Raw genomic sequence first — 8,135 nt, 5'->3', positions numbered from 1 at the left:
AGGGTGTCAGGACATTGAGAGGGCTGACCACTATGACAACAAGGCTCTTCTTTGAAAGGTTGTGGAGATCGGGGGAGGTGCCAATGACCAGAAAAAGGAAGATGTTGTGGCCATCTGCCAAAAAGGCCACAAGGACAACGCGGGGAGCTGCAGGCCATTCTGCCTCACTTGAGTGTGGAGTGTGTCATGGAGAGATTCATCTTGGCTCACCTTTCTGGGCACATGAAGGAGAAGAAGGTGACTCCGAACAGTCCACATAGATTAAGTGAAGGGAAATCGTTCCTGACCAACCTGATTGCCTTCTGTGATAAAAGACCTGTCTTGTGGAGGAGCGGAGAGTAGTGGAGGTCCCTTACCATGATTTTAAGCAAGGTGTTTGACACTGTCTCCCACAATATTCTTGTATACAAGAAAGGCGTTGTGATAGGCTGGGTAGACAACCAGATGGCTAACAAGCTGGTTGGATGATCGAGCTCAGAGGGTTTTTAGGAAGGGGTCATTCTTTCCCTGGAAGCTGCTGACAAGTGGAGTATGCAGGGGTCTCTACTGCCACCTGACCTGTCTAACAGGTTCATCAGTGACCTGGAGGAAGCAACTCTCATCACATTTGAGATGACACCTCATCAGGCAGAGCAGTCACATGCTTGAGGGCTGCCATTTGGAGGGACCTCAGGAGGGAGGAGGAATGGGCTATAGGGATCTTTGTGAAATTCAAGCAGGACAAATGCCAGGTCCTGCACCTCGCATAGACCCACACCCTGAAGCGATACAGGCTGGGGAGTCCCTGGCTGGGCAGCAGCTCAGCGGAAAAGCACCTGGGAGACTTTGTGGGCAGGGAGCTGAATGCGAGCCAGCAGCATTCCTTGGCAGCCATTGAGGCCACAGCATCCTGGCCTGCATGAACCAGAACAAAGGCAGGAGATGGAGGGAAGTGATTATCCCCCTCTACTCTGCCTCATTAGAGCTCATCTAGATGCTGCATCCATTTGGGGGCCCTGTAGAAGAGCACTGCTGATCACTCTGAGTGATTTCACTTGCAGACCCCCAAGGTGATTGGGGGCTGGAGCACTTGTCCTGTGAGGAGAGGCTGAGGGAACGAGTTTGTTCAGACTGGAGCAGGAACAGCTCTTGGAGCGACTCGTGGCAGCTTCCCAACTCAAGGTTGCCACCCATAGTGAACCAAGATTTTACAGGGATTCATGGCAGGAGAATGAGCGGAAATGGTTAAAAGCTAAAATTGGATAGCAGGGAGAAAAATCAATGAGGAACATGAAGCATTTGAAGAGGTTATGGACTCTCTGTTCTTGGAGGCTTTCAGGATGCTGTTGGACAAAACCCAAAGGAACTTGGTGTGGCTTCAGCATTGATCCTGATGTGAGCAGGGAGTCAGACCTCCCAACGTCCCTTCCAACTGAAATGGAGAGGTGATTCTGTCCTCTCTGGTGATAGCTACTGCGATTCTTGCACTCCGGAATTCCTTTTCTGCATGTGTGTTAGCACCACACATGGCATCCCCAGAGCCAGCCCCTTCTAGCAGTGGGAGGTTGCCTTTTGGGCCTGAAAGGTTTTCAGTTCAAGGTTTAATGATGAATGACTGCTTGTCCAGAATGGGCCCTCCTCACCGTCTACAACACCAGTACACTACAACACGATGCCAAAAGAGTGTGATACATGCAGAAAGTCTTGGCATGAGGGTGATTGCACTCTAACAGGCCTCAGGTCCTTTGCAGATCAAGCAAAATCCAGAAGGATTGGAAGGGCCTTCAACATCCTAGGCACACATTTGTAAGGTCAGCTTTGTCACTGTGGGAGGCTGAGGGAGCTGGGCTGGTTCAGTGTGGAGAAGAGGAGGCTTTGGGCAGACCGAATAACAGCCTGCCCATCCTACCAGGAGGTCATCAAGAAGATGGAGCCACGCTCTTCACCGTTGTGCACCATGGGAGGATGAGGCCCAGTGGGCATGAGCTGAAAGAAGAGAGGTTCAGGCTGGGGATAAGGGCCAGTGTTTTACCCATCCAAAGAGTGAAGCACTGGGGCAGGTTGCCCAGAGGGTTTGTGCCATCTCCATCCTCAGAGGTTTTCAAGACCTAAATGACTGAAGGCCTCATCACGCTGGTTGGAGCTGATAGCTGAGCCTGCTGTGAGAAGGAGGTTGGGCTAGAGACAACCTGAGGTCCCTTCCAGCCTGAAGCATTTGACATTTCCTTCCACCCTGGGTCTTCTCTTCTTGACCTTAGGCAAAACAGTCAGCTTCCCCATGGCCATGGAAGTACATCAGGCAAAAGTATGAGCAGATCAGCTGCATGTTTCTTGTCCTGCTCTGGTCAGAGGAGTTCAGATTCAGGGCTTCTTGGCAGGTACCCCCACATAGCCCTGGGTTTTCATTTGCTTCACCTTTCATTGCATTCTCCCCTCTTTTCCACCTTACAAACTCTTCTCCTTTACCACCCTGATCTCCTCCCATGCAATCAGACCACCTCTCTTTACTCTGTCCCCATCAACCCTGCTTTTGCTGCCTTTGTACCTTCCTTTGCCTTCTCCGAGATGGTTGCCATGCTCATTTCCACCATTGCCAGCACTTCCTTTAAAATACTACCCCCTTATTATCTGTGGTGTCCTGCAGTTCGTCATGCTGTTATGCTGTGAGAGGCCTGGCAAGATGGGAAGAGGCATGTGCACGCACACATTCAGAGCTGACAGAAAGGAGCTTGAGTGGAGAGGGAGCTGGAGAAGCTTGGAGATGAGGCCAAGAGAAGCCTGCTGGAGTTGTGCAAGGGGAAGCAGCAGGTGCTGCCTTGGGGGAGTGACCCTGAGGAGAAGGGCCTGCACATTACGAGGGATGCCATATGAGCCTGTGGTGCGTGCTCACCACAGATGAGGCCAGCTGCATACAGGGCTGCATGAGGAAGCGTCTGGCCACCCAGACAAGGACAGTTCCTATCCCCCGTCGACTCAGCTCTGGCGTGGCCATATCTGCAATCATGTGTGCCAGTGTGGGATGCCCAGTGCTGGAGGAATGGGGAGGACGTGGAGAGGGTCCAGAGGAGGTCTGCCAAGATGGGGCATGTTGCCTGCAGCACATGTCCTGTAGAGGGAGGCTGAGGCACCTGGGCTACATTATCCTAGTGAAGTGGATTTTAAGGCCAGTAGAGGCCTTATTTCTTCCTCCTGCCTCCCAGAATGCCTGGGAGGTGCCATCTTGTTGTCCCTAACTCAGTGTTCCACACCCTCACACTGCCCCCACAAAGAGGCCTGAGTAAAGTGTGAGGCAAGGGATCACCCTACCCAGGGGCTGGGTGTCACTGCTTGGCCATGTTGTATGATAAAACACATCAAGGGTGACTTGGCATCAGAGTCACCTGCACATTTCCTTTGCCTACCTGCAATCAGGGCCTCCAACTTTCTGCTCTAATCAGCCCCCAGAGAGGCTCTGTGAGTAATCGCCCTCAGGGCGACCCATTAATGCTCCTAGAAGCTTTGGGACTGGCTTCTGAATTCAACTTCTTGAGAGGTTTGTTCAGTCTCCTCTCAGAATCTGACATTCATGGACTCAGCACCTAATACACCCAAGGGTCATTAAAATGCTAAAATCCCTAACAAGCCCTGTCTATACCCATAATTTCCTTCAGTCCTTCAGTCCTCGTGTGGCTAATTGGAGAGGTTTCAGGAGTGTCTTTACAAGAGGAAGATTTCAATGAGCACCTAAAAAAAAAAGAGAAAGGATTTTCTGCTGGTAACGTTTTCTTTACTTTTCAGCTTACAGAATAAGTGATAGCCACATTTTCCATCTAATAGTGACTCAGAGGGTCTCCTAAGGAATCAGGATGTGTGAGAAAAGCAGTATTTTGGAGAGGAGGCATGTACGAACAGCCTTGCTCCTCACCTCCCCAGCCCTGCCATTTCTCTCATCAGCCACTAGGGACCTACCTCACTCTGGTTAAAATCGAAGCTTTCTTCCACTCAAATCTGTAGCTGAATGTTACAACCTCTCTGCACCAATTCCCACCTGCTTTCCTTCGAGAACTAGCTGCAAATAGACACAGGAGGCTTTTTCTTAATTGGGATCCAGCAAAAGTAAAACGTGATGGAGTTGAATGAAAATCAAAATAAACTCCTAAACTGTGTTTCAAGTCCAGGCTGCCTCCAGGGAGGTGAACGTTCCACAAGGGATAGCCTTAGTAGAAATGTTTTAGACAGGTTGATAGGAAAGGATAGAGGAAAAACCCAGTTAAGGCATTGTCTAAAGAGACAATTAGCCTCCTGAAAGATGAGGCAAGCTTTACACTCCCCGAAGCTCAGAGCAGCACCTAGAGAGAGCAGAGGTGTCTGAATGAATAAAGAAAAGGAGAGAAGGAAAAGTGGGAAACAAGGGAAAGTGCCTATGTCCAGAGAGTCTGCTGCAAAGATGACTTTAGAAATGATCGGTTTAATCAGGATGTGGGGAAATATGTGAAAGCTTACTGAGATTAAGTCCGTAGCATAACAGACAAAGCAGTGGTACACCAGCTTGAGGGGTAGATGAAAACTTCTTCTCCTGAGATTCACAACCTTCCTGACAATTTCCATTATTTCATCACGGGAAAACATGGACATTTTTATTACAATGAGTCAGTCTCCAAATCCAATCCCATCGACTAATCAATTTGGCAGACAGGGTTTGTGCCTCTGGAGAAGTGGGATGAATTCAAGTATTTGTGTACAAATGACGATCACAGGCAGAATGCCCAAAGCACAAGAGTTGCCCAGGTAAATTGGAAATCCCTTGTGAGGAGAGATGGGCGGCTTATTGCTGCTGAAGTAGTAGCAGTTGAACCAGTTTCTTCAGGGCGTCCTTGAGCTCCTTGTTCCTCATGCTGTAGATGAGGGGGTTCACTGTTGGAGGCACCACTGAGTACAAGACAGTCACCACCAGATCCAAAGCTGGGGAGGAGAGGGAGGGGGGGCTTCAGGTAGGCAAACATGACAGTGCTGACAAAGAGGGAGACCACAGCCAGGTGAGCGAGGCACATGGAGAAGGCTTTGTGCCGGCCCTGCTCAGAGGGGATCCTCAGCACAGCTGTGAAGATCTGCACATAGGACAGCACAATGAAGATGAAACACCCGAAAACTTGACAAATAGTAACCACAAGAGCCCCAAGTTCCCTGAGGTAGGAGTCTGAGCAGGAGAGCTTGAGGATCTGGGGAATTTCACAGAAGAACTGCTCCACAACATTGCCTTGGCAGAGTGGTATGGAAAATGTGATAGCAGTGTGCAGGAGAGCATAGAGAAAACCACTGGCCCAGGCAGCTGCTGCCATTTTGACACAAGCTCTGCTGCTCATGACGGTCCCATAGTGCAGGGGTTTGCAGATGGCCACGTAGCGGTCATAGGCCATGACAGTGAGAACGGAATACTCAGTCGACAAGAGAACGGTAAAATGAAAAAGCTGTGCAGCACATCCCCAGTAGGAAATGGCCCTGGTGCTGCTCAGGGAATTGGCCATGGATTTGGGGACAGTGGCAGAGATGGTGCCAAGGTCAAGGAGGGAGAGGTTGAGGAGGAAGAAGTACATGGGGGTGTGGAGGAGGTGGTCGCAGGCTACGGCTGTGATGATGAGGCCATTGCCCAGGAGGGCAGCCAGGTAGATGCCCAGGAAGAGCCAGAAGTGCAAGAGCTGCAGCTGCCGCGTATCTGCAAATGCCAGGAGGAGGAACTCATTGAAGGAGCTGCTGTTGGACATTTGCTGACGCGGGGCATGGGGGCCTGTCCAAGGAGGAAAAGACAGGGACAAATTAGAGCAGTCTTCTGGGAGACAAACCCTTTGCCTTCCTCATAGAACCTCCCACTTTTCCTCTCTCCTTTACCTTTGTTCAGCTCCCTGGCTCGAGCTCTGCTTTGTGCTGGCTGAGTGTGCCATGCAGAGCAGGGGCCTCTGCTAACGATTTCCAGAGGAGTCAGTGCTGCTCTGCTGAGGGGTGTAAATGCAGGAAGGTGACAAACATTTCCAGTTCTTTGGTGGGGATAGGAGGTGGTTGGGCTCCATGAGCTGAGCTAAGGAGACTCAGGCCAGTGACACAGTGGGAATGTCAATATACTGATGCCCAGTGTTGTTACGGTGAGCACAGTATAGAGACCAGTAATAGGGATCACACTGGTGTTGTGATTGAACTGATACTGCAATTGCTCTATTTTGCTAAGTGTAACTCACACTTGTATTGTGATTTCGGGATATTTCTGTGTCACTCTGCTAAATCAAAAGTCCTGTGTAATGTCCAATATCTTCAAAGAAGTAAATGTTGATAGTCAACATTACACTGTCCATGTGTGGAATACCTAAAAGGACCTGGTCAGAGAGAATTGGACTCTGACAAGCTCTCCTGCCAGCGGTCCTGGAAAGGGAAAATCCTTGTGAGGCATTCATCTCCCCCAGCCTTGCCCTCCTGAACACAGGTGTTTGTACCTGAAGCAGCCACACCAGCTCCCATTCTAGCAAGGCAGGGAAACTGTCACGTGAAGGCAGCAGGTGCCCGAACCTTCCTGGATGTTTCCGTTCCAATGTGATGACCCTCTCCTCACACCAATTTACCATCTGCTCTTCCTCTGTAGTGCAAATAGGGAGTGACTATCTCTGATGTACGCATCCTACAGCAGGTTATATCTACCCCTTATGTGGAAAGACTATTCAACATTTTGGCAACTATTTTCTCCAGAATATAATCTTCAGCAGAGGTGTCTGATTAGATAGTGATTTAGCTTTTAGATACCTCCATCTTACCGTGGGAGCATTCTTTGACAGGGCAGAAATCTTTGGCATTTCAACTGCTCTGAGGATGAGCATCTGTGCATCCCAAGAGGAAAAAAGGGCTCACCGTGACTTTGTACAGAGTCACGGGATGTGGTATGCCCATGAGTCTTGCCCCTCATGGCCTTGCGCTTGCACCTCACTCACCTAAAGGACACTCACAGTCACAAGTTTCTCTCAGAAAGAAAGGGGACTGAGCTGAGCGCCGAGGACTTCAGGTTTTAAGGGCAGATCTCCACATTCTTCTCTCTCAGGCCAGATAGGGAGAGAGTGATGAAGAGCATGACAAGGTCAACTAATTCACCAACTCCTTGCATTGCATCTCCTGGAGCCGCACAGGGTTTCGGGGGCTGGGGGCAGCTTACTCCTATGCACACCCCTCTGTTGCACAACTTGCAGGGCAGGTGTCTGAACTGCAGCTGAAACTCCCCAACCCCAGGCAGCCCAAGAGAAGAGCAGGAGCAGCAAGGCCAGGAGGGCAAAGAAGGAGCAACACAGTGATGCTGCTGCAAAGGGAGGCAAGGAGAGAGAGAGAGACAGATGGGCACTCAGGAAAGCTTTCATCTTCCCCAGCTGGACATGCCACCTCAAAGACAGCAACACTGCAGGGCAGTTGCTCTCAGCGCCTTTGCTGGGCAGCACGAAATGGGCCCGTGACAGGAGAGATTCCCCTCTCCTCTGCCACAGGTCTGGCTGCAGAGGAGGTTGCTCATTTCCTGCACTCCATGGCTGTCAGGGCAGAGGATCTGCTGGGTGGGAGCAGAGACACAGGGGACTGGCTCAGAGGAAGGTGTCTGCATCACAGGGACTGACCATGACTTGCCCAAATCCTTCCTGCCACGGCGATTCCATTTGCAGTTCCCTCTCATTCCCTGCCTATCTCGCTGCCTGGAGCTCTCCCTGCTGGCAGCTCCTTCTCTATCCCAATGTCTTTTCCCTGACAGTGCTCGCAGACCCCATCCCACACTCTGCACACTCAGTTCTGCCTGACAGAAACCTACCGGGACAGGGCGCTGGGCAGAGGCATTGCTGTGCTCAAAGGTCCTGAGGAGCAGCTCAGAAAATCCCTGACAAGGCCACAAAGGTGATGCTGGTGCTGTCTGTAGGCTGAGGAGGGGTTGAAGGGGTTTGCTGAGCTTTCTCACAGACCGTGTGATCTCTGAGAGGGAAGGTTTGGCAGTCCAAATTCCTTGCCAAACAACAACAACAAAAAAACCTCTTTCCTTTTATCTCCCTGCCAAAATTAGGACCTATTCTTTCTAGTTTTATCAGTACTAAGTAGCTTTTTCTAGTCGAAGAGCTCCTTCCCTTTCTCTTAGCCTTTTTTTCACCTTCCTCCTAAAAGACCCTTCA

The 8,135-nt window shown here is 50.5% G+C and overlaps 1 pseudogene; it reads right to left on the bottom strand.

Annotated features, from left to right (window-relative positions):
• Positions 1-4,855: 4,855 nt before the first annotated feature.
• On the bottom strand, positions 4,856-5,375 carry LOC136994085 (olfactory receptor 14J1-like; annotated as a pseudogene).
• Positions 5,376-8,135: the final 2,760 nt, after the last annotated feature.

Source organism: Apteryx mantelli, chromosome 24 (assembly GCF_036417845.1).
Source record: "Apteryx mantelli isolate bAptMan1 chromosome 24, bAptMan1.hap1, whole genome shotgun sequence".
NCBI lineage: Eukaryota > Metazoa > Chordata > Aves > Apterygiformes > Apterygidae > Apteryx > Apteryx mantelli.
This window is presented reverse-complemented; position numbering and strand designations above follow the sequence as displayed.